Consider the following 23,958-nt stretch of genomic DNA (forward strand, 5'->3'; position numbering starts at 1 on the left):
ACACACATCTTGGATTTTTTTTTTTCCTGAAGGGTACATTTCAGTGATCCATGTACTCATCCAAACTATCAAAATATCAGTATAAAAATGTAAAAATATAATTTGTATACAAATGCAGAGAGTGAACATTAATGAAGAGTTCCAAAAGAATGACAAAGCTGATTCAAAGAGATTTGATAAATGAAGATTTTTATAGTGGTCAGGAGGAAGGACTGCTGAGATAATACTGCTAAGTTAAATACAAAACTGGTTGAAATCCTTCAGAGCAATAAGGCCAGACTCTTTTGTGTTGAGTTTTCTACAGAAAAGAAAAAAAAATTCATCTAAAATTATCCTATCTTATCAAGTTTACAGAATTATTTAATCAAGTGTATGAAGTTTATTTCCCTAAAGAGTTAAAAAAAATTTTAAGAAAGCCCATTAGACAATGTTCTTTGCATTATATTAAAACTTCAAATAATCATTTTCCTTAATTCTGTTAATGCTCTTTAGCCAAAGTCCACCAGGAACACACCTATAGTGGAACAAGCTGGGTTTATTACCCATGACAGCAAGGAGGAACACTCACTAGGGGGAAATGTTGGATGTTTCAGTTAGAGAATATGAGAATGAATATATTATGGAATTTGGATTTTGAATTTTGTTTGAATGATTTGGGGTAGGGTGTTTAAGAGAGCCAGAGTTTGCCCTAGATCGGGTGCGGTTAGAAAAGAGAGGCAGGCCGGGCACAGTGGCCCACACCTATAATCCCAACACATTGGGAAGCCCAGGTGGGTGGATCACCTGAGGTCAGGGGTTCCAGCCCAGCCTGGCCAACATGGTGAAACCCTGTGTCTCAAAAAAAAAAAAAAAAATTGCCCGGTATGGTGGCAGACACCTGCAATCCCAGCTACTCAAGAGGTTGCAGCACGAGAATAACTTAAACCTGGGAGGCAGCGATTGCAATGAGCCGAAATCATGCCATTGCACTCCAACCTGAGCAACAGAGTGAGACTCTGTTTCAAAAATAAATAAATAATAAAAGAGAGGCAATTCTATTATTGGGTAAATCAACAAGTCTTATCTATAGGGAGGTACACTAGAACAAGGATAAAGTTGTGATCGACAAAGAAGCAGGAGTCACTCATTGTGACTGAAAAAGGAGTAGTCAGTATTTTATGAATGACACTATGACCTTGTTTTTGTCTGTGCTTTTAAAAATATGGTCTTAGGCCGGCCGCGGTGGCTCAAGCCTGTAATCCCAGCACTTTGGGAGGCCGAGACGGGCGGATCACGAGGTCAGGAGATCGAGACCGTCCTGGCTAACACGGTGAAACCCCGTCTCTACTAAAAATACAAAAAAAGGGCCGGGCGCGGTGGCTCAAGCCTGTAATCCCAGCACTTTGGGAGGCCGAGGCGGGTGGATCACGAGGTCAGGAGATCGAGACCATCCTGGCTAACATGGTGAAACCCCGTCTCTACTAAAAAATACAAAAAACTAGCCGGGCGAGGTGGCGGGCGCCTGTAGTCCCAGCTACTCGGAGGCTGAGGCAGGAGAATGGCGTGAACCTGGGAGGCGGAGCTTGCAGTGAGCCGAGATCGCGCCACAGCACTCCAGCCTGGGTGACAGAGCGCGAGACTCCGTCTCCAAAAAAAAAAAAATAATAAAAAAATAAAAATAAAAATAAAAATACAAAAAAAAAAACTAGCCGGGCGAGGTGGCGGGCGCCTGTAGTCCCAGATACTCGGGAGGCTGAGGCAGGAGAATGGCGCAAACCCGGGAGGCGGAGCTTGCAGTGAGCTGAGATCCGGCCACTGCACTCCAGCCCGGGCTACAGAGCAACACTCCGTCTCAAAAAAAAATAAAAATAAAAATAAAAAAATAAAAATATGGTCTTGTTTTGTCTCATTTTATCAGAGTAACCTTGATCTCATTTATCTCTGAGTAACCTTGTCTGAGGTTGATATTCTGTGAGATTGTTTATATCGCATAGGAGAGTAACATGGCCTAACTGTGAATGGTGAGCCAGCTTATCACTATCATGGGCTGCTTTTTTCCCCTCATTTCTAACTTTTGGATAATTTTTCTTAGCACAATAAGTGCATAAATAAATAAACAACCTGCCAGAATAAATTTGATTTACAAAAATAAAATGGAATGCCACTCAGGAATTATGAAGCAAAGTTCAAACCTGCTCACATTTCATCATCATCATCATCATCATCATCAAGAATAATTGCCTTCTCAATCCTACCACTTCAAGGAAAACAGCCCCTGACGACAGCAAGAACAGCAAGCACAGTGAAGATCGGGCTGTGATCTCGCCAAAACGTGTTGCTAAAAAACCTTTGCTAAAAGCTTCAGCCAACTGATACAGAATTCTCTCATCTTTCAGAAAGAACGTCCCTTTTTAAGCAGCAATACGGATAGCTAAACAGCGTGGGTCAGTGACACTCTATTACAAGGGACATATTCAGTGCCCAGGAAGTCCTAATCACTGAGTCTTAATGCTTCTCTCTTATTTACCAGCTACGTGGCACCCTGATGAGAGTGTTCACTATTCAGACCCTTCCCAGACTCCTCCCCACTTCTCCCTCCAGATGGAGGGCCCTGCACCTCCTGTTGCTCACCCCCTGACTGCAGTTTACTTCATTCATATATGGCTTTCTCAGGATCATGTCATTAACACCAGGAGGGCAACTGGGAACTGATTTTGCACAGCACAATTTTTGTCATCTTCTTTGAGACTTTTGTGTCATTTGGCTGGCTTCCAACTGTGTGCTTGACTTATGGCACCAATCCAATTTCGTTTCTGTTAGTCAACTATGCAGTTGCTCAGACTTTTAAGAACTTATCTTGCTCAGACTTTTAAGAACTCACTGAGAGTTTGAAGAACCAGGATTGTATAGATAATACAAAACAATCAGAATTCAAACTCATCTCCTTCTGACTCACAAACCACATTTTCTTTACCTTTATAGGAAAGCTTCCTTGATTTTTTTTTAAAGGAACGTCATTACTTTTCTCTCTTTCAAACAAGACTTTATAGCAAAACTAAAGAAAATGTTTTCAAAATAGTGGTTAGAAAGTGTGTGACATTCTCCAGAAGTGGACGGCTAATGGAAGATAAAAATGAAGTTAAGCGTAAGGTGTATCACACATTTGGCTTCCATTACTTCCATAAGTAATTCTCATCCTCCCAGAAATGTCAAATTTAGAGCATCTTGTGAGCTGTGATCCAGTTGGGCATCCTTTGTGTTCCTCAGACAGAAGGAGACAGAGCAAAAAAGGGAAGTGTCATGAGGGATCTGAGGAAGCATCTTCCAAGTGTGCATTAGGATTGAAAATAAATAGCTTTCTTAGCCATGACGTGCTCTCTCTTTTGCTGTATGTATTTTCCCTTGAGTTGCATGCTACATTTTGTGAAAGGAAAATATATCTTGGGGCCCCTAAATCACTAAGCTAAAGGGAAAAGTCAAGCTGGGAACTGTTTAGTCAGTTTAGTCAGTCAGTCACCATGTTTTAAGGAAATGCTGGCCACACAGAATAGCCATGTATGGGTGTTCCAGCTGATAGATCCACTAAGGCCCCATCAACTGCCAGACAGGTGAGTGCTTGAGATTCCAAATGTTTCTAGCCTCCTATCTTCAAGTATTTCAGTCAAGGCCCTATACGTTGTGAGCTAGAGGCAAGCCATCTCTATTATGCCCTATCTGAATTCCTCACCCACGGAAATTATGAGAGGTGATGAACAACTTATTTTAACTCATCAAGGTAGGAGATGATTCGTCATACAGCAATAGCGAATATGGATGGATTTAGTAATTGAGACCTCTGAAAAATAGAAACACGGCAATCTTGAAACATGACTCTAGATATATATACTTCTGTCCCCTCTTTCCACTGCTTCCTCACACATGAGTGGATTTGCAGAGATTCCTATCACATAACTTTTTCAAGTTAATTATGGAAGCACTAGCGTAAAGTTGAAAATCACCATTGCACTTGTTACAACCAGAATCTCAAGAAATATACTGACTCCTACATGACTAGTGTACATATGCTGTCTAACTTATATGGTTATCATATTATGCTCTTGAATTCATCCATTGTACAGTGGAAAATACTGAAAATATAAATATTTCTATCTCTGAGGTACACAAGAAAAAAGTTTGATTTGAGATTCAGTGAACTAATCTCCTGGGTCCTTTAAAAATTTGTTTTGGTATCAACAATTTATTTTTCTCCCCACAGGGAGCTCAGTAAGCAGCGAGGCAGTCAGTCAGAACTTGAGAGTATCCAAGAGGCCCTCTGCTCCAAAGTAAGCAATTATCAGACATTATTCATAAAATGTCTCATTTAATACCTGCATAAACTCTCCAATATGGTGAAACCCCATCTCTATTAAAAATATAAAAATTAGCTGGGTGTGGTGGTGGGCACCCCTTATCTCAGCTACTAGGGAGGCTGAGGCAGGAGAATCACTTGAACCCGGGAGGTGAGATTGAGATCGCACCATTTCACTCCAGCCTGGGCAACAGAGCAAGACTCCGTCTCAAAAAAGGCCTGGCACAGTGGCTCATGCCTGTAATCCCCGAACTTTGGGAGGTCAAGGCAGGTGGATCACTTGAGGTCAGGAGTTTGAGACCAGCCTGGCCAACATGGTGAAACACTGCCTCTATTAAAAAATAAAAATAAATAAACCCTATGCAGTTAATCTACAGTCCCATTTTGCAGATGAGAAAACTGAAGCACAGAAAAGTAGGATAGAGGCTCTTCCTAAACATATTTAACTTATATAAATTCAACCATGCACATTCAGTCAAAATATAAAACAGGATACTTATTTTTAACAGTGCCCATGGTGCTAGCCATTTCACTCAATAAGCACTTGCTTCAGATGTCCTGTGACAGTTACTCCAGGCTTTGCTCAACTGAAAGGCTGCGTGGTTCTCAGGAAATCCTTGGCATGGCCAATCCACAGCCACGTTCTCTATCACAGCACAAAGATTTTTCCCAGGATCTTGCCACATGGAGCAGCTGCATCAAAGCCTAAACATGGCTATTAGGGAGATCAGACCCACATGGTAGAAATATGGAAGCATCATTTAATGCAGGCTTACCTATTTGCCTTTTGGGTTTCTTCAGAATGCTCAGGAAGTAGCTGGGCATTGCTGTTCATTCTAAACAGAGTCACCAGTTCATCTACTTAAGTTCTCAACAGATCGTTGGCAAAGCTGGCCTTTTAGTGAGTAGTACAGACTAATACTTTTGTGGTGGAAGTTGAGACACATTAGAGTAAACCTTCTGTTCAAAACTGCTTCACTTCTACTTGCCATACTTCATGAAACACCACCAAATGTTTTTTGTTAATTTTTGTGACCATGTCCTCTTGAAAAAGAAAAATTTCCTAGATTTAGTTACTTCCTTGTGGAAATATATTAGTCATAGTTCTGGCTAATATTTAAGGGGGAAGAAACAAAGGAGAGAGAGGAGGAAGATATATGTGTTGACTACTATGAGCAAACAGTAGGCAAGGCAAGAGTAGAACTAGACTCAAGAGAAAACCAGAAGGAAGCAGGGACTTGATATCTGTAGGACTCTCTGCCTCTCAAATGTGTCTGCTTTTTCTTTTTATCTTGAGAAAAATCTCTACAATTGGAGATGTGTATACTAGCAACTATAGGTTTATATTCTTCTACACTTGAAAATCAGAGACAAGAGAGAAAATTGTGTCCCCGAGGGTTCAAAAAATATATATCCTAGGGGAGAACTGTGATTGGCCAGTCTTGATTAGGTGGTATTTATCTATGAACCAATCACTGTGGCCAGGAAGCAGACTCATGAAATAAAAACTCCCATCTATTTCCTGTAACGGGAGATACAAAAGCGATTGGTTAAAGGGAAAACAGTAAGATTCCCAAAAGAAGGAAGAGATCCTGGGCGCTCACACACACAAAAAACTTATTAATAGCAACAACAGGTATTGTCAGCCTACAACACTTTAAAGTATATTATCTTATCAAATCAATTTTCTAGGTGAGACTAGTGGACTGACGAAAAAGAATGTTGCTGGTAGGAATGGGAATTGAAAAAATAAAGAAGAGGGGTCATTTTGATCGGGACTTGTATATATTTACAACTATATTTACAGTTCATTGTATTTTGTGTCGCTGTTTCATATAAATACATTTGCAAATATACATGTGACATAATTTTGCCTAGAAAATATATTTACTGCAGCCATGGCCTCTAAGAAGACAAAAATTAGATAAGGGGGCAGCAGCTCTCTGTATAAAGGATGCTAGGAGTGGTATAAGTTTGGGGTGGGGTAGTAGCACAAGAAAAAGTGTAAGAAAGGCAAAGTGAGAGACTTCAAAAACTAAACTTTACAGCCCTCAGAGTTTTGCCTTCAACCAACAGTCTTTGGTTTAGATTTTTGGATCTGTCTGCTCTCCTCACTCAGTAGCTTCAGTTTTTCTCCAAGATAAACAATCTAGGCACATTCTGCCATGCCTCAGATGGAATCACGACATCTATTTTGTGCCTGGATTTGCAAATCTAGTGCTACCTCCTTCCATTTCCAGCCTAAAAATAGTGGACAACTCCAGTAGGTCTCTGATGCAAATCCAAGTACCTATAAGAATTGCATGCCTGATGCAGAAAAGTTTCATTGAATGAGAAGAATCAGGACTAAAAAGAATCACATTTACTGGCTATATTTTGTCAAATGAGATTTCAAACTTTCTTTTTTGTTTGTTTGTTTGTTTTTGTTGATACATAATTATTGTACATTTTTATGGGGTACATGTGATATTTTGACACATGCATGCAATGTGTAATGACCAAATCAGGGTAACTGAGATATCCATCACCTCAAACATTTATCATTTCTTTGTGTTGAGAAGATTCCAAATCAAAGCTAATTCTTTGGTGCCTTCATTGAGAACAGCTACTCAGCTATTTTCCCTTATACCTTCTCAGATATATTGTGTCCAGACCTTGCCCTTATTTATATACCATTTCCTCCTTACACACACACACACACACACACACAAAAAAAACATGATTCTCTGTCCTTATTCCACCTTCAATCTTGTATTTCAAACTTTCTTTAAATTTTCTTAAAATTCTTAACCTCCTACAATGAGGTAAGACGACGTAAACCTTACTACTTGACTTTAGAACAGAGAGTTAAAATAATGTTATTTGCTCTTTGCAGACAGCATTGATATTCACCTGTACAATTGCTGTATCAAAGGAGAAACTCCAAGATAATTCAGCTCTCTTCCCCTGTGAAATGGGAGTAATCGTAGTCATTTGTAGTCATAGCGACAGGTGCAATGGTTCTGGGTCTGCAACACAGGAAAAGATCACTAAATAATGGTAATATCCACCTCACTCCTGTCAAAGAATGAACTTTAATATTGGGGCTTTCTCAAAACCTCTCCCAACTCTGTAGAAATCACAGTGTCTAAATGCTCAGGTCAAAATGGCCAAATCAAAATCTCTCCCTCTTAATTCATTACCTTCTATCTCACAGGAAGTTTTCCTCTTCCTCTATTTAAAGGTAACACTGTGCCTTAGACACAGCTCCTTCACCCCCTCAGTATTCTTCTCCCCACCTTCTCACTTCCTTCTAATCTTGTTTCCACCCACATCCTTGTTTCTTCTCCCTTTAGCCTCTCCCTCTGCAGGCACCTCCCTCTCATTTTTCCAAAACACACACTTGGGTCTCCAACTGGTCTCCCTTGAAGAGGAAGTTGTATCTTACTGCACAGAGAAACTGCCTCCTGTTTAGTAGGGCCAACATTTAAGGGGGAAGTGGGGTGAGTTTTGTGAGGGTCGTGGTTAGTTGGGGAAGGAGTTGAAGGAGAGGAGAGGGAAAGGAAAGAGACCAAGAGAGTGTGGGAGCACGAGTAGCTGGGAGTGTGGGAGCATGTGTTGTGAGGACTCGGTAAAAAGCATTCTGTTTACCGAGTCCTCAGAACACAAACTTAGCACAAGTTAAATCTTGCTGAGCACAATGCTGACACAGACCATGTCAGACATGAGAGGAGGACCATACAGGTGAGAAGAGTATAGAAGAACACACAGGGAAAAACTAAAACATTGACAGGCTGCAGGATGCAGAAATATTACTGAAATTCAATACAGGAAAAAAACTTGGTTATAACAAATATGATCCTGTATAACTATAGACTTTCCAGGTTGATACCAGCAGAAGTACAGGTACAAAAAAATAGTTGTGGTCAAGTCAGGGAGATGGTGCTAGGTTTCTGGGTTCTCGTAATGAAGAGATTTTTCCACATTTCTTGGTGAAAAAAACAAGAAACGTGATATTACCAAAAGGTCGCCTTCTTTCCACTCTCTAACAGGTGAAATTAAGTTGATAGCTTTTTAAATTAAATTATATTTTCTCAATGAATGGCAACTACCAACAGGCTGTCTTTTATGATCGATCTTCATTGGCTACTCGTCCTTAGTGCTTTAGTTTTTAGTTTGTCTTCTCCCAAGCTCCCCTGTCAAATGGCTAATGATCCATAAACAAGCACGTAAGAAAAGAGGAGCACTGCTTTTGTATTACTAAGAATTATTTTCTAAGTCAGATTATGAACCCTCTTCCTTCTTTTATTTCTGTAATAGTCTGACTTGTTTAGATTTTCTTGAGGAAAAGTGAATACAACAAAAATATCTGGAAAAAAATTTCTTCCTACATTATGTTTCTAAATCCCATCAAAAGTGTTTTCTCTCTTTCCAAAGCCTCAGGATAAAAGAAAAGCCTATTCTGCCTTAGCCTTGTCATTCACTCTGAACGAGCAGCCTGATCGAGTTCTCCCATTTAGTTTCACAAAGTCCTATCAGTACCTGCAAGAAAAAAAAAAACACAAGACCAAAACCCATTTACTAGTCACTCAACATCAGACATATATACACAGACAGATTTTAAAATGAACAACTTAGGGAGTATGAATTGAATTTTAGTATAATCATGGATTCAGATTTGCAAGAATATGACTTACTTTTCTCATAATTGAACTTTGTTAGTTTCCAAGCTCCCACTTTCACCAATGGGAAGAAAATCAAACCTTGTAATTCAAAGTAAATTCAATCATCCTGCTTTAAAACTCAGAATGGCTCTTTCTGGCTTAAATATTCAGTTAATTTTCAGGAGGCTGAGGTGGGAGAATCGCTTGAACTCTGGAGGCAGAGGCTGCAGTGAGCCCAGATCACGCCACTACACTCCAGCCTAGGAAACAAGAGCGAAACGCCGTCTCAAAAAAAAAAAAAAAAAAATTCAGTTAATTTAAGATTTCCAAACTCCTCCTTAATTTTACCTTCTCTTTCCCAGTGATTGAAGTAAAGTATGTGAGGTAGCAAGGGATTTTGTATCATCCTGGCAACATGGGAAAGGAGCCTGTGGCAAGGTGAACTCTGTGCTGGCCTCTGTTTTACAGCAGCTGTTTCCACTGCACCTGCCACCCATTGTCTGCAGTCCTCCCTACAAAAACCTCACAGGTTTCTCTGTGCCCATCCCATCCCCACTATGAGTTTTATCTCTCTCTGTATCTCTCTCTCTCTCTCTCTCTCTCTCTCTCTCTGCTTCTCCTGTACTCCCTCACTTCCCCCCACCCCCAACACTCATTTGCCCTTCTCAGCCTAGCTCTTTACTCATGCCACCTGGGACTCTGAAACATCATCAAGGCTCAGACTGAGCGCAGTGGCTCACGCCTATAATCTCAGCACTTTGGGAGGCCGAGACGGGCAGATCACTTGAGGTCAGGAGTTCCAGACCAGCCTGGCCAACATGGTGAAACCCAGTCTCTACTAAAAATACAAAAAAAAAAAAAAAATTAGCTGGGTGTGGTGGTGTGCACCTGTAGTCCCAGCTACTCAGGAGGCTGAGTCAGGAGAATCACTTGAACCTGGGAGGCGGAAGTCGCAGTCAGCCGAGATCGCACCAATGCCCCTAGCCTAGGCAACAAAGTGAGACTGTTTCAAACCAAAAAAAAAAAAAAAAAAAAAAAAAAAGGAAGCATCATTAAGGCTCAAGGTGAAGTGGATAGTTAGTGGTGCTAGTTTTCTCTCTGCTAGTCCTGACTGGTCACCATTTCTACTTAACTATGGCAACACTACCACCACTACCACTACCACCACATTGAATATGGCTTGCTATGAGTCTATCTCTTCTCAGAGTTTCCAGCAGGACATGGGACTTCGATCTTCTAATGTTCTCTAATCCTCAAGTCTTTCAGAGCCTTCAAAGGGACCCATGTCCATTACTCAGTCTCTGACACCCCTCTATCTAGCCTTTCTCTCTCCTCCCTTCAGTTGGTCAACTTTTTCTCCCAGTTAATCAAGGAGCAAAAGACAAGATTTTACCCCATCATGCATTCTTTTGAATCTATTGTTTTCTGCATAAGCTCTATACTGTATTTCCCTCAAGGTTTTGGCTCTTGATATTCAAAGCCAAATTCTAGGCATTCAAACCCATTTTCTTTCTTCATTCTCTTGCCTTGTAAAGATTTCTTCACAACTAAGAATTTTGAAACATCAATTCATTAGCTCAATTGACTTATTAATCTTGGGTGCTGTCTGCCCCCCACATCTCAAGAAATAGATACAGAAAACTACCACTATTTTCTGTGGAAATGGAGAGTGGAAACCTAAGTTTATGTTTCTATCATCTGCAATATCTTTATATCGCAGCTTGTGATTAATTCCATTAACAAAAGTTTTGGGGGCATGCACTCTTCCAGGTTTGGGACATTCCCTGCATTTATAAAGTTTGCACTCTAGTTGGGTGTGATACATAATAGACAATTAAAGGAATGAATAAAGAAGATAATTTCCAATTAATGTAAGTGCTATGAAGTAAATGAAAGGGTGATATGATAAAGAGAGGTTGGAGAAAAAAAGATCAAGGAAGTTTCCTCTAAGTAGGTGCAATCTGAGCTGAGATCTTAAGAATAAAAGGAGTCAGACATGTAAACAGTCAAGACAGATATTTCTAGGAAGAGAAAGGAGAAAGGGCAAAGGCCCAGTGGCAGGAAAGAGCTCAGTACGTTCAATAAACCGAGAGAAGGCAATGAAACTAGAACATGGTAGACATAAAGGAGAAATTAGAAAAAAGATAAAACCAAATTATGTGGATTTCAGTAGGCCACAGTAAACAGCCCCAATGTTTACTAAATAAAATGAAAAGTCACTGGCGAGTCTTGATTAGAGAAATTGCATGTGTTTTATGCTTTTGAAAACAACTGCTCTGTTTGGAGAATGGCCAATCGGGAAGGAAGAGTAAAATATGATGGCTTTCACCAAAGTGTGTCAATAAGATTTAAAGAAGTAGATGGGTTCAATATTATTTAGGAAATATCCTCAAGGAGAATTCCTCAGCTGTCTGTGAAAGAAGGTGGAAATGTCAAATTCTTAGATTGTATAATTGTGTCTTTATTATCCCATCATTAATACCAACATTTCAGTGCCAAGAGCTAACTCACAAATGCTCTTAACATCATACTTGGTTGATCATGAAAGGCTCTTGACCAGCTGCCTAAAGGAAAATCAGGATCTTTTACATACTAAGATAAGGCCAGGCATCTCACGGGCAAGCGCTTTATCTCTAACCTCTTCTGACCCAGAGAACGGATAATAGTTCTCATACCAAACTGCATAAGAATGCTTATGTTCCAAGTATTGCCCCAAAACAATTTAATGGTTACCAGTTATGTTCCATCTTAACCTAATGTTAATTTTTTTGTTGTTGGAAAATCCATATTGATTTTCGCCTTTAGCTTTTGGTCACCAGATAAATCACCCATTTAGAGTTCCAGACTAATTGTTCTGATTATAGCTGGTCATTCTACACCTGAAATAGCAGCTACATTGAGAAGAGATAACAACCAAAACTCCTTCAGAGCTCAAAGTAAATAGTGTATGGTGTTCGTGAGTTATACGTTTCTAAAATAGGCAAGGGTTAGGGATGTTACTAGGAAAATTAGGGATCTCCTGTTGCCCTGTGTTCTCACCAGCGTTCTGAATATTAGAGAGCACACACAAACTCTGGCAGTTAAATGCAATTCAAAGCACTGACAGCATTAATTGGCCAGGTAAGTGCTTGAGAACCTCATAGGATAGGATTGGCCTGACCTGGAAAATGCAGCATGAATATGAGAACTATTTCTTCTATTTTCTAAATTTCTGAAGCTGTAGCTGAAAGACACTTCTGGAGAGAACTTGGCTGCAGATAAAACTCAGTCTACCTCCACATTCACCTGCACAAACTTAGTTGATATCCAAATAAGGAAAAAGGAGGATTGAGAGATGGACTCATATAATGTTTTTCAGTACCCTTCCTCTATGCCCCAGTAAAAATGGTCTCCAAGGAATACCCCAAAACTGCACAACTGTGTTAGCTACTCTTCCTGCCTTTATGAGGGATATGTGAGTAAACAGGGAAATATTCAGTCTAACATAATCCTCTCATAAAAAGGAGAGTAAAGGTCTCCCACCCATCTTGGGACTATACTCTTATATAGTTGACTACAGGAAAATAAACAGTAGCTTTTAGAAGTACATTATTAACCTGAATAAAAAATTTCCTTCACCTTTGATCTTGTGTACAAGCTGAACTTCACTGGAGTTTGACCCCGGAGACAGTGGAGGGATCTGTGTGAAGGACAGTGTTTGCTGTTCCTTCACTCCACTTCCCCAACAAAGCTGAGGGTCTTTCTTTGGCCCACTGCTCTTCTCTCTCCTTAAATTTCTCATACTCTTGCATTACCACTTTTAAGCTGATAACTCCCAAATCTGTATCTCCAACTATAACCAGCTATATTAGGGTTCTCTAGAGGGAGATATATATATATATATGCATATATATATATATAATATGAGATATATATATATAATATGAGATATATATATATACATACACACACACATATATTAAAGTGGAATTTATTAAGTATTAACTCATATGATCACAAGGTCCCACCATAGGCCGTCTGCAGGCTAAGGAGCAAGGAGAGGCTGTCCGAGTTCCAAAACTAAAGAACTTGGAGTTTGATGTTTGAGGGCAGGAAGCATCCAGCACAGGAGAAAGATGTAGGCTGGGAGGCTAGGCCAGTCTCTCTTTTCACATTTTCTACCTGTTTATATTCTAGCCGCACTGGCAGCTGATTAGACTGTGCCCACCAGATTAAGGGTGGGTCTGCCTTTCCCAGCCCACTGATTCAAATGTTAATCTCCTTTGGAAACACTCTCACAGACACACCCAAGATCAATACTTTGTATCCCTCAATCCAATCAAGTTGACACTCAGTATTAGCCATCATGACTGCACCCCCTGTCAACTTGAACTCTTACACATCTCCTGAGATCATACCTAATCTGCAAATCAAGATAATAATAAGGTCATAATTACGCCTAACATAATACTAACCATCCTTCATACAAACAGAAATGCACCAATCCTCAACCCCAATACTATTACATAAAGTTAACAATACTTAAATGCTGATGCAAAGTCAATAAATCTTATGTCACATGATAAAGGAGAAAGGAAATAAAATGAAGCTATTTCCTTAGCACAAGTGTATACATGCACAAACATGTTTCTAACAAAAGAAGGAGGACATACTCATGACAATTACAGTCCTCATTTCTGCAACTGGTCACGTGGTCGTGGCTGGTATTGATGACTACTTTCTTCTACTACCCATTTTGTATTCCGTTTGCCTTCAGCAAGCATCTCAGCAGGTCGTGTTTTCTTTCCTGTTGGAGTGGCCCAAACCTTCATTCCTGAAGGGTCTGGGTCATCTGTAGTCCTGCCTGGATTGGGCTGTTGTAGTTTTCCACTGACCTTAATCACAGGCCATGCTAATACTGACACATGCCCTAATGAATCTCTTGTATTCCATGCATACTCTTCCTTACTCCTTTGTGGACTGATCCTCCTCTGCTGAGGTTACCCGTTGGTGAACACTCACATGGGATACAAATATCTTCACAGTTTTTGACCATTCACAAAGGTCCGTCCACGTACCTCTTCCCCAAATTTGTCACCAATTTGCCGATCATGCTTCTTCCAAGTCCTCTTTCCCTTTCTGCTGGGTCATATGGCTCAGGTAGCAGAGCAGCTTGCACAGCATCCTGGACCTGTTGCAGAGCCTTCCCCTGCTCCGGACCACATTCGAAACTGGCAACCTTTCAGGTCACTCGATAAATGGGCAGGAATAATATACTCAAATGAGGAATGTGTTACCCCCAAAATCCAAATAGGCCCACTAGGTGTTGTGCCTCTTTCTTGGTTGTAGGAGGGGGCAAGTGCAGCAACTTATCCTTCACCTTAGAAGGAGTAATTCAACAGGTCCTATACCATAGGACCCCTAGAAATTTTACTGAGGTAGAAGGTCTCCAAATTTTAGTCAGATTTTATTTCCCATCCTCTGGCATGCAAATGTCTTACCAATAAGTCCAGTGTTTTTGCTACTTCTTGTTTGCTGGCTCCAATTAGGATAACATCATCAATGCAATGGACCAATGTGATATTCTGTGGAAGCGAAAAGCGATCAAGAACTCTTCAAATAAGATTATGACACAAAGCCAGAGAGTTAATATAGCCCCGAGGGAGGGTGGTAAAGGTATATTGACAGCCTTGCCAGCTGAGGCAAATTGCTCCTGGTGGGCCTTATGGACAGGAATGGAGAAAAAGCATTTGCCAAGTCAATGGCTGCATACCGGGTACTAGGAGGTGTGTTAATTTGCTCAAGCAATCAAACCACAGCTGGTATAGCAGCTGCAATTGGAGTCAGCACTTGGTTAAGCTTATGATAATCCACTGTCATTCTCCAAGATCCACCTTCTTCTGCACAGGGCAAATGGGAGAGTTGAATGGGGATGTGGTGGGAATCAACACACCTGCATCTTTCAAGTTCTTGATGGTGGCGCTAATCTCCGCAATCCTTCCAGGGATGCAATATTGTTTTTGATTTACTATTTTTCTAGGTAGAGGCAGGTCTAATGGCTTCCACTTGGCCTTTCCTACCATAAAAGCCCTCACCCTACCAGTCAGGGAGCCAATGTGGGGGTTCTTCCAGCTGCTAAGTATGTCTATGTCAATTATGCATTCTGGCACGGGGGAAATGACCACAGGATGAGTCCAGGGACCCACTGGATCCACTGTAAGTCAGATCTGAGCTAAAACTCCATTAATAACCTGACCTCCATAAGCCCCTACTTTAACTGGAGGACCACAGTGACGTTTTGGGTGCCCTGGAATCAACGTCAGCTCAGAGCCAGTGTCCAGTAGTCCCCGAAATGTCTGATCATTTCCCTTGCCCCAATGCACAGTTACCCTGATAAACGGCCAGAGGTCTCCTTGGAGAAGGATGGGAGAAAGATTCACTGCACAAACTGCTGGTAATATAATGGGGTCCTTCCTCAAGGGGACCCAGCCTCCTTTTCATTCAAAGTGTTCTGGGTCTGTAAACTGGCTTAATTCTGAAAATTGATTGCGGGGCCGTGATTCTGTTTTTATAATTCAAGTTAGTCTTTTGTCCATTCGACCTTTAAGTTTTCTGCTTATATAAATTAATTAGGAATTCAGTAGGCTTCCTATCAATTTCACTTATAGGAACACCATGATTAATTAGCCAATGCCAGAGCTCTAGATGAGTCAGACTATTCTGATTGCCACTCTGCCTCTGCTGTTCATTATGGTAGCTATGCCCACCTTGCCTTTGATGGTTGAGTGCCACCACTTGGCCCCTGCCACCTTGGGATCCAACTATTCCTATTTTATTTAAATTTTGCAGTTGAGTCACTGTGGTTCCCACTGTTAGATATGACATACAGAGAAGAGCAATTACAGGGCTCTTCAAAGACGCAGGTGCTGCCCTCGCAGATGTATTTCACAAGGCATTGGTCAAGGGTATATCTTCTGGACTCTCCCAGCTGGGACAAGTAGGTCTAAAGTGGCTAATCCACTACACCATCCCAATCCCCCTATGCCTTTGGATCCCTTCCTCTATGTTAACCCAAGGGCGATCAGGCATTTCCAGGTCCCTCACAGTGGACCATCTTTCAATCCACATTTCAGTTAACCAAGAAAATAAACTATTAGAACTTTATTTAACTCCCCAAGCTGCAACATTAAATGCACAGTCCCTACTTAGTGAGCCAAATCAATAAATTCAGCCTGATCCAACTCTATGTTCCTTCCGCCATTATCCCACACCCTTAATATCCATTCCCATGCCAGTCCTCCAGATTTCTGTTTATATAAATCAGAAAACTCAAGCAGTTCTTTTTGTGTGTAGCGCATCTCCTCATGGGTCACACCCTCAACCTCACCTCTAGGGGCCCGCCAGGACTTTAGTCTATTTATAGGCCTTGGAGCAAACAGGGGTGTTGGTGGCAGCTCCTGAGGAGAATCAATAGTATCTTGCCAGGCAACTGCCCCAGCGAAGTCCATCACTGTTGCCTCAGGCAGTGCAGGGTTTATCTCCTCAGACAAATGTGGAAAGGTTGATGGCATCATGGGTCAGGGAGGGGATGTTGCCATTACTGGGGATGGGGAAGCTGTTTCTTCTGGCAAAAAAGGTTCATCAGAGTTTACAAACTCAGCATCCCCAGTTTCATCAGGGTACTCCCACACATTCCTATTCTAAGTTGCAGGGTCCCATTCATTTCCAATCAATGCCCTCACTTTAACAGTAGACACCTGGCGAGACTGTGCATGCACCTTTTGTTGCAGGTCAGCCACTGGCATGATAAGAGCTTATGTCTGTTTTTCCAGAATTTCAGCTCTTTCTCTACAGGAGATACCTCTCACTTGGGGCAATCTTAGCAGATTTGAGGCTCAGTATCTGCTTCTGAAGCCTCAAGATAGAATCCCTGAGTTCATCATTTTCTTTCATCACTTTGCCCACTGAATTTAGGAGCAACCAACCAGCTCCATTATATTCCTTGGTTCTCCGCATATGGTAAAAGGTATTATGTATAGAGTCACTAAACTCCTGGCCTCTCATGAGTAATTAATCAGGAGTGTCAAATGCATTTATTTTGTGTAACTCTCTAAACAGTTCATGCCAAGGACTATCAGGGTTCTCCATACTATTAGAAGTAGAGTCCTTAGCATTTTGGGGTCTAATCATATTAAGCAGGCAACTCCAGAAACTCCCAAACCAACAAAATAACTTCATGTTTAATATTCTGTTCCTCTAGAACCACTCCTGGTACAAAAATCTGTATTAAGGTTCTCTAGAAGGATAGAACTAATGGAATATATATATATATATTCCATATATATACATATATATATATATAAAAGAGGAGTTTATTAAGTATTAACTCACACAGTCTCAATGTCCCACAACATGCCGTCTGCAGGTTAAGGAGCAAGGAGAGCCTGTCTGAGTTCCAAAACTGAAGAACTTGGAGTCCAATGTTCAAGGACAGGAAGCATCCAGCACAGGAGAAAGATGTAGGCTGCGAGGCTAGACCAATCTCTCTTTTCACACTTTCTGATTGCTTATATCCTAGCCTCACTGGCAGTTGATTAGACTGTGCCCACCGGATTAAGGGTGGGTCTGCCTTTCCCAGCCCACTGAGTCAAATGTTAATCTCCTTTGGCAACACCCTCACAGACACACCCAGGTTCAATACTTTGTATCCTTCAATCCAATCAAGTTGACACTCAGAATTAACCATAACACCAGCCTATGAATTTCAGATTCATTCATTCACCTGCCTGCTAGACATGGCCATTGGAAGTCCCAGAAACATCTCAAAATAAACATAAGCTAAATTGAATATTACAGAAATTATTAACTTCCCTACCTATTCCAATCCCAAACTGTTCCTTTTTCTAGATTTCCAGTTACTCTTAATGGCACTTCTACCATGATATGGTTGCCTGTGTCCCCACCAAAATCTCACCTTGAATTCCCATGTGTTGTAGGAGGGACTTGGTGGGAGGTAACTGAATCATGGGGGCAGATTTTTCCCATGCTATTCTCGTGATTGTCAATAAGTCTCATGAGATCTGATGGTTTCATCAGGGGAGTTTCCCTGCACAAGCTCTCTCTTTGCCTACCACCATCCATGTAAGGTGTGACTTGCTCCTCCTTGCCTTCTACCATGATTGTGAGGGCTCCCCAGCCATGTGGAACTGTAAGTCCATTAAACCTCTTTCTTTTGTAAATTACTCAGTCTCGGATATGTCTTTATCAGCAGCATGAAAATGAACTAATACATACCATTTATCTAAGTCACCAACCCAAAAACTGACAGTGATTGTAGACTCACCCACCCCAACACACATTTTGTCAATTGCCAAGTTCTGCTAATTTAATATATTCTATGTCTTCCTAAATCTGAACTTCTAAGATGTACACTGGTTTGGATGCTCAATTCTTTCTTAAACTACAAAAACAATCTTCTAGCAGATCACCCTACTCCTAATTTTGGCCCCTTATATCCACTCTCTACAATGTCACCTATCTAAAGTGCACATCTGACCTCTCTTGCTTTAAACCCTTCAGCAACTGCCCTTTGCCCACAGGATGAAATACAAGTTCTTTGGCACAGTGCATAGGCTCTTCAACACCTGCTACCCACCTACCTCTTAAGCCTTATCTTTCTACCACACTTTTTAAGTTCTAGTCATCAAACCAATTCCCTTCACATTCTATGATTCTTCAAATCTCTGTGACTTTATAAATGTTTAATTTTTATTTTTATTTTTATTTATTTATTTTTGCCCAGAATACCTTTCTGTCTTCTTTCTCCTAATTCTTTCCATCCACCATGATTCAGCTCATGTCTTTTCCTTCTAGAAGTTTCTCCTGGACCTCCAGTTTCTGCTAAGTGCCCCTTCCCACCCCGTACTTCTATAACACCTGCGTCTCTCTCTCTCTTAGTAGGGGCACAATATTATACTAAAATAACCTATATACATTTCTGACATTTTAAGATAGTCAATCAGGAACAACCCTCAGTCTGCTATCCAAGTTAGAAATAAATTGAAAAAATAAAGGAGCTTGGTAGATCAAGATAAAAACATCACCTTTATTACTGATAAAGTTAACACTGGAGAATGTAGCAAAGATCTGGAGCCAAAATGGCTATGAGTTAGACATACCATGCACCATCCCTGCTGGTTCTGAACTTCCACAAATCTCCGCCAACCCTGACCCTGAACATTCACATGGAGGAGTCAGAAAGAATGTATACTTTCTTCAGGTAAATATATCCCAAATAAAAGAATAAAGGGGGTCACTGAGCCACTTATGCTCTGTTCTTTCTCAAAGAGAAGGCAGCCCTCCTCACCCAGAAGGTGTGAGAGGAAGGGATGGGGCCAGAGATCATGAGTGTTGCTCTAGTGGGACTGCCTCCATACGGAAGCATGAAGCCAAGGAAAATGAGGTTTATCCCAAATCTCTCTCTCTCTCATAGGATGGTAAGTTCCTTGGAGGCAAGAACCATGTCTTTTTACTCTTGGAATTTACAAAGCTGGCCTCTGACTATTCACTAATTTAAATATTCCGTCAGTCCTAACCATTAAAATCAATTTTGGATGATAGTGACTGAAGGCAACACAGGAAGAAATCAACGTAAAAGCAAAAAATACAGTAGTATCTAGCCTGTATTGGTGATAATTTTTTCAATGCCTACAAATGTAATCAGGTGAGAAGGAAATGGGAAAATACAATCAGAAACAAAAAACCATTACACTACCATTATATAATTATAGGTGATATTTTTAATAAATAATTTTATTTTACGTAAGCTTTTGGGGGAAAATGTTTTAATACATAAGACAGTGCAGTAGATATTAATTTTTTTTGTTTACTCAGAAAAGCACCCACTATCTCTTCTGAAACTATTTCTTCCCCTCTCCAACCATGTGATTCTGGTAGGAGCTTCCAGACACAGTACTTTACTTCTTGGGCAAAGGCATGGGCACTTGACCACAGCCAGACCAAAGGGTCCTGGCTAATGTGGGCAGGTGGCAGGAAGAGAACTCCCATTGGAATCCCCTATTATAGCAAGGTCTGGTATGCCTTGTACCTGGTAGGAAACCTACATCTACTTTCATATCAAAATTTAGTGTAGTTGAAGACAAACCTTTCTCCAGAAGGATAAAGAAATCAAAGTATCTGGACAAAGCAGTCCCTCTCTCCTATTCCTCTTCTTTCTCATTTTCCTGCCAGTGCTTATGAGAATAGCAGCGTAGGCCCTGTGGATTTGTGGCATCTCCTTATTAAACATCCTGCAAAAAGCTGTGTTAAACCACTACCACCAGACCCTTCTGCTCCTTCCAAATATTTCTGGGAGTCCCAGCAGGGGTCTCTTCACGCTCAGGAGAAACTCTAGCCAACCAGCAAATGCCCTTTCTCACTTATCCCTCTCCCTGTGGTGTCACCCTCTGGCTCAGTCCCTAGACAATCAGAAAGGTCACTGTTCCTAATGGCTCTTCTGCATGGTGTGCAAGGGAATGGTTGTCCTGGCTTATAGAAACAATTCTGTCAAAGCTTCCTGAGGAATTTGAATAATGCGGCTGTATTAGTCCTTTCTCACGTTGCCATACATAACTACCTGAGACTGGGTAATTTATAAAGAAAAGAGGTTTAATTTACTCACAGTTCCACAGGCCGTACAGGAAGCATAACTGGGGAAGCCTCAGGAAATTTACAATCGTGGCGGAAGGCAAAGGGGAAGCAGGTATGTCTTGTATGTCTGGAGAAGGAGGAAGACAGAGCAGAGGGATGAGCTACACACTTTTAAGCAACCAGATCTTGTGAGAACTCACTATCAGAAGAACAGCAAGGGGGGAATCTGCCTCCATGATCCAATCGCCTCCCACCAGGCCCCTCCTCCAACATTGGGGATTACAGTCCGACATGAGATTTGGGTGGGAACACAAATCCAAACCATACCAGTGGCCACAGCAGCACACCTTCTTGGGTTGGGGAGAGCCCAGCCCTGTCCTTGCCCATAGCTGGAGAGCTCAGCTCCTCCAGGTCATAGCCAAATGATGCTTGTTTATGCCCAGTTAGAAATGTGAAAAATGTTTTGCTGGGTGAAGTTCATGTATCTTTCTTTCTAGGTAACAATGCAAAAGGTGCATTAACGTTGGCTGGGTGCAGTGGCTACTGCCTGTAATCCCAGCACTTTGGGAGGCCAAGGTGGGTGGATCACCTGAGGTCAGGAGTTCAAGACCAGCCTTGCCAACATGGTGAAACCCCGTCTCTACTAAAAATACAAAGATCTGCTGGGCGTGGTGGCACATGCCTGTAATCCCAGCTACTCAGGAGGCTGAGGCAGGAGAACTGCTTGAACCCAGAGGCAAAGGTTGCAGTGAGCCGAGATCATGCCATTGCACTCCAGCCTGGGTGACAAGAGCGAAACTCCATCTCAAAAAAAAAAAAAAGAAAGAAAGAAAAAAGAACGTGCATTAACATGAATTGCCTCCATCTGATTGTTTATTTTCTTTCATTTGTTGCTTTAAAAGTAGGCTGAAATAAATTGAAAGTTCATACTCTAAATTGTACTATTTAGTAAAACTGACCATTATCATCTTGGCCATGGTGCTTCTTTTGTGGACTGTACAAAAGCCTGCAAAGTGAAAGACTGGAGAGCCATCCCCAGACAGCACTGTGAAGTAGTTCTTGTGCTCTTTGGGACAAGGGAATCCTAACTGGGCACTTTCTCTCCTATTGTTTCAGTGGCCCTTTCATCAAGGCACCCAGGACTCCATGTTCCTGGGCATCTCTGGTTAAACTGAATGAACTTGGCTCATAATCTTTATTCATAATACGATATAATTGCAAATCAGCCCCTCTCTACAATATGTAAATTTTTAAAGAAAGTTTTCTGTTAAAGCAAGTCATATGTACAATTATGCTACCAAGCAGGAAGTTCAGAGTGCTCTGAGAGTGTAAAACAGGATCCAGTCTTGTCTGAAGTATCTGAGAGAGCCTCCCTGTGATTGTCACATTGAGCTGATAGGATATAGTGAGACCAAGATGGGAAAGAAAAACATTTCAGAGCAGAGTAATAATAATATGTGGGAAGAACAGAAGTTAACTGTGTGTGAGCATGTGAGCGTGTGTGTGTGTGTGTGGTGCATTTCAGTTGTTAAAGGAAATTTTGTATGGTGAGATTCTTAAGAGAAGGGAAGACTGATGCAAGAGAAGCTCATACATGTAGGCAAGAGAATACTTGATTTGGAAAATGTTTTGGTTTATAGCTACTCAGGCTCTGCAGCTGGTTCTGTACTCAATTCAATATATCTGAGGGATTATGGAGGTTTTGGCTCTGGGAAAGGTCTCCATTCATTTGTTGGAATCATGATCCCTCTGGCAGATATCAGGTCTCTTCTCCACCTCTTTCATAGTAATCAATAATTCATCTCCAGAGTGGTTCTTCTGTATGTCTCTGCACTCATTGGTTTCTATGCTTTAATAGCCTGGAACAACTTCAAATTGAATTGCTTTTTGAAGCTACCAAGGATTCCCAATTCAGAAGCAGACAATGCAGCGTCAGAATGTGTGTCCTCCTCGATCAGATTTTTCCAATGGGATTAAACAGGAGATATCTCTTGGGTTTTGCTGGCATACAAATAAGCCAAAAATATAATAAAACTCCAACATTATTACTGCATCCTACTCCCCGAAAATTAGCAATAAGCCCCTGCCTATAATGTTTCCCTTGGACACCTATGAATAATTTCTAATTGTATGAAAGGTATTCCATTTTCCCCAAGACTGGCCTACAAAAAGCACTCTTGAAAAACTCTCTTCAGGCCTCCAGAGATGTAGTATTGCTAGAGCCCTGCCCTTCGCGATTAGATGGGAAGTTTTACTCTTTCCATATGCAGAAGTCAGCACTCTCTTAGGATGGAGAGATTGAATGACTTGGCCAAAGTTGTAAAAGTAATCCATGACAGGGCTAGACAAAGAACTCTGGTTTTCTTCTTTGTACACAGTCCTTAAGCCAAAAGCCTAACCCCTGTGTTAGTTGTTTAACATAGTGGGATCATAAGTAATTTTTATTGTTTTCAATACTTTTCAGACATTTTTAACAAGAAATAATTATTACTTGTACAGACCAATAGAAGGCTGTAGTTTAAAATATTGAATCTGGAAGACTATACAGTCCTCTGCTGGGTATTTTTACATCTGGGTATGAAGCTGATCCTATCTCTACCTTCCTTTGATGACAATAATTAGGTTCAATAAGATTCTGTGAAATAACTGTTATTACTCTTATAATACAGATGATTAAACTGAGGCTTAGAGGGGATAAATAACTTGCCGAAGGTCACTCGTTAGTAGCAGATAAGGAGTCAAATCTATGTATTTCTGACTTCAAAATCTGTGCTTTTACTATTAAGCTACACTATCAGATCATCAGTTTGCTATGTTCAAAGATCAGAATTGAATCAGCAAAGCTGAAGGCCAACCCTGGATTCTATACGTAGTCCCTATAATTCTTCAAGCTGCAAATAATTCAAACTAGCTCAAACAAGAAGAAATCGTATTGACTCACCTAATCAAAAGACCAAAAATAGGATGGGCTTTAAACCCTGTATAATTGGGACTCTAACTTGATCTCTGGTCTTTCTCTTGGTTTGGCCTTTGTTCAGGTGTTAATTTTTGTTTTTATGTTGGCTTCTTTCAAGGTCTTAAGGCAACCGCCAGAGCAACGTTGCCTCTTCCTATTCATCAGGAAAAGACCTAGTTTATAGCGGCTCTCTTTTATAAGTGAGGATGTTTCTACCATATAATCCACCTACAAGCCTCTTCTAGTATCTTATTGGCCCAAACTGTGTCGAGCTTCCCACTCTTGAGCCAATCATTGATGCCTGGACTCAATTTTCAAGCAACCTACTTGCAACTCATTAAGTGGGGTGTAGGAGAATCAACCATGGTAAACCTTATGTCATGCAATAGAATATTTTTTCTGAA

General features: G+C 40.9%; 2 long non-coding RNA genes across 2 annotated transcripts in view; one reads left to right on the forward strand and one right to left on the reverse strand.

Annotated features, from left to right (window-relative positions):
- LOC105493672 (uncharacterized) overlaps nucleotides 1-4,302 on the forward strand; it is an 88,328-nt gene extending 84,026 nt beyond the window's left edge. Inside the window, exon 4 of the long non-coding RNA XR_011611037.1 lies at nucleotides 4,235-4,302. This is a non-coding gene — a long non-coding RNA (uncharacterized lncRNA). The remainder of the gene's footprint in view (nucleotides 1-4,234) is intronic.
- The window catches only part of LOC112428836 (uncharacterized), a 112,310-nt gene that overhangs the window by 18,492 nt on the left and 69,860 nt on the right, over nucleotides 1-23,958 (reverse strand). The window contains exons 4-5 of the long non-coding RNA XR_011611035.1: nucleotides 9,004-9,255; nucleotides 7,220-7,335 (exon numbers count right to left, since the gene is read on the reverse strand). This is a non-coding gene — a long non-coding RNA (uncharacterized lncRNA). The remainder of the gene's footprint in view (nucleotides 1-7,219; nucleotides 7,336-9,003; nucleotides 9,256-23,958) is intronic.

Source organism: Macaca nemestrina, chromosome 12 (assembly GCF_043159975.1).
Source record: "Macaca nemestrina isolate mMacNem1 chromosome 12, mMacNem.hap1, whole genome shotgun sequence".
In the NCBI taxonomy this organism is placed as follows: Eukaryota; Metazoa; Chordata; class Mammalia; order Primates; family Cercopithecidae; genus Macaca; species Macaca nemestrina.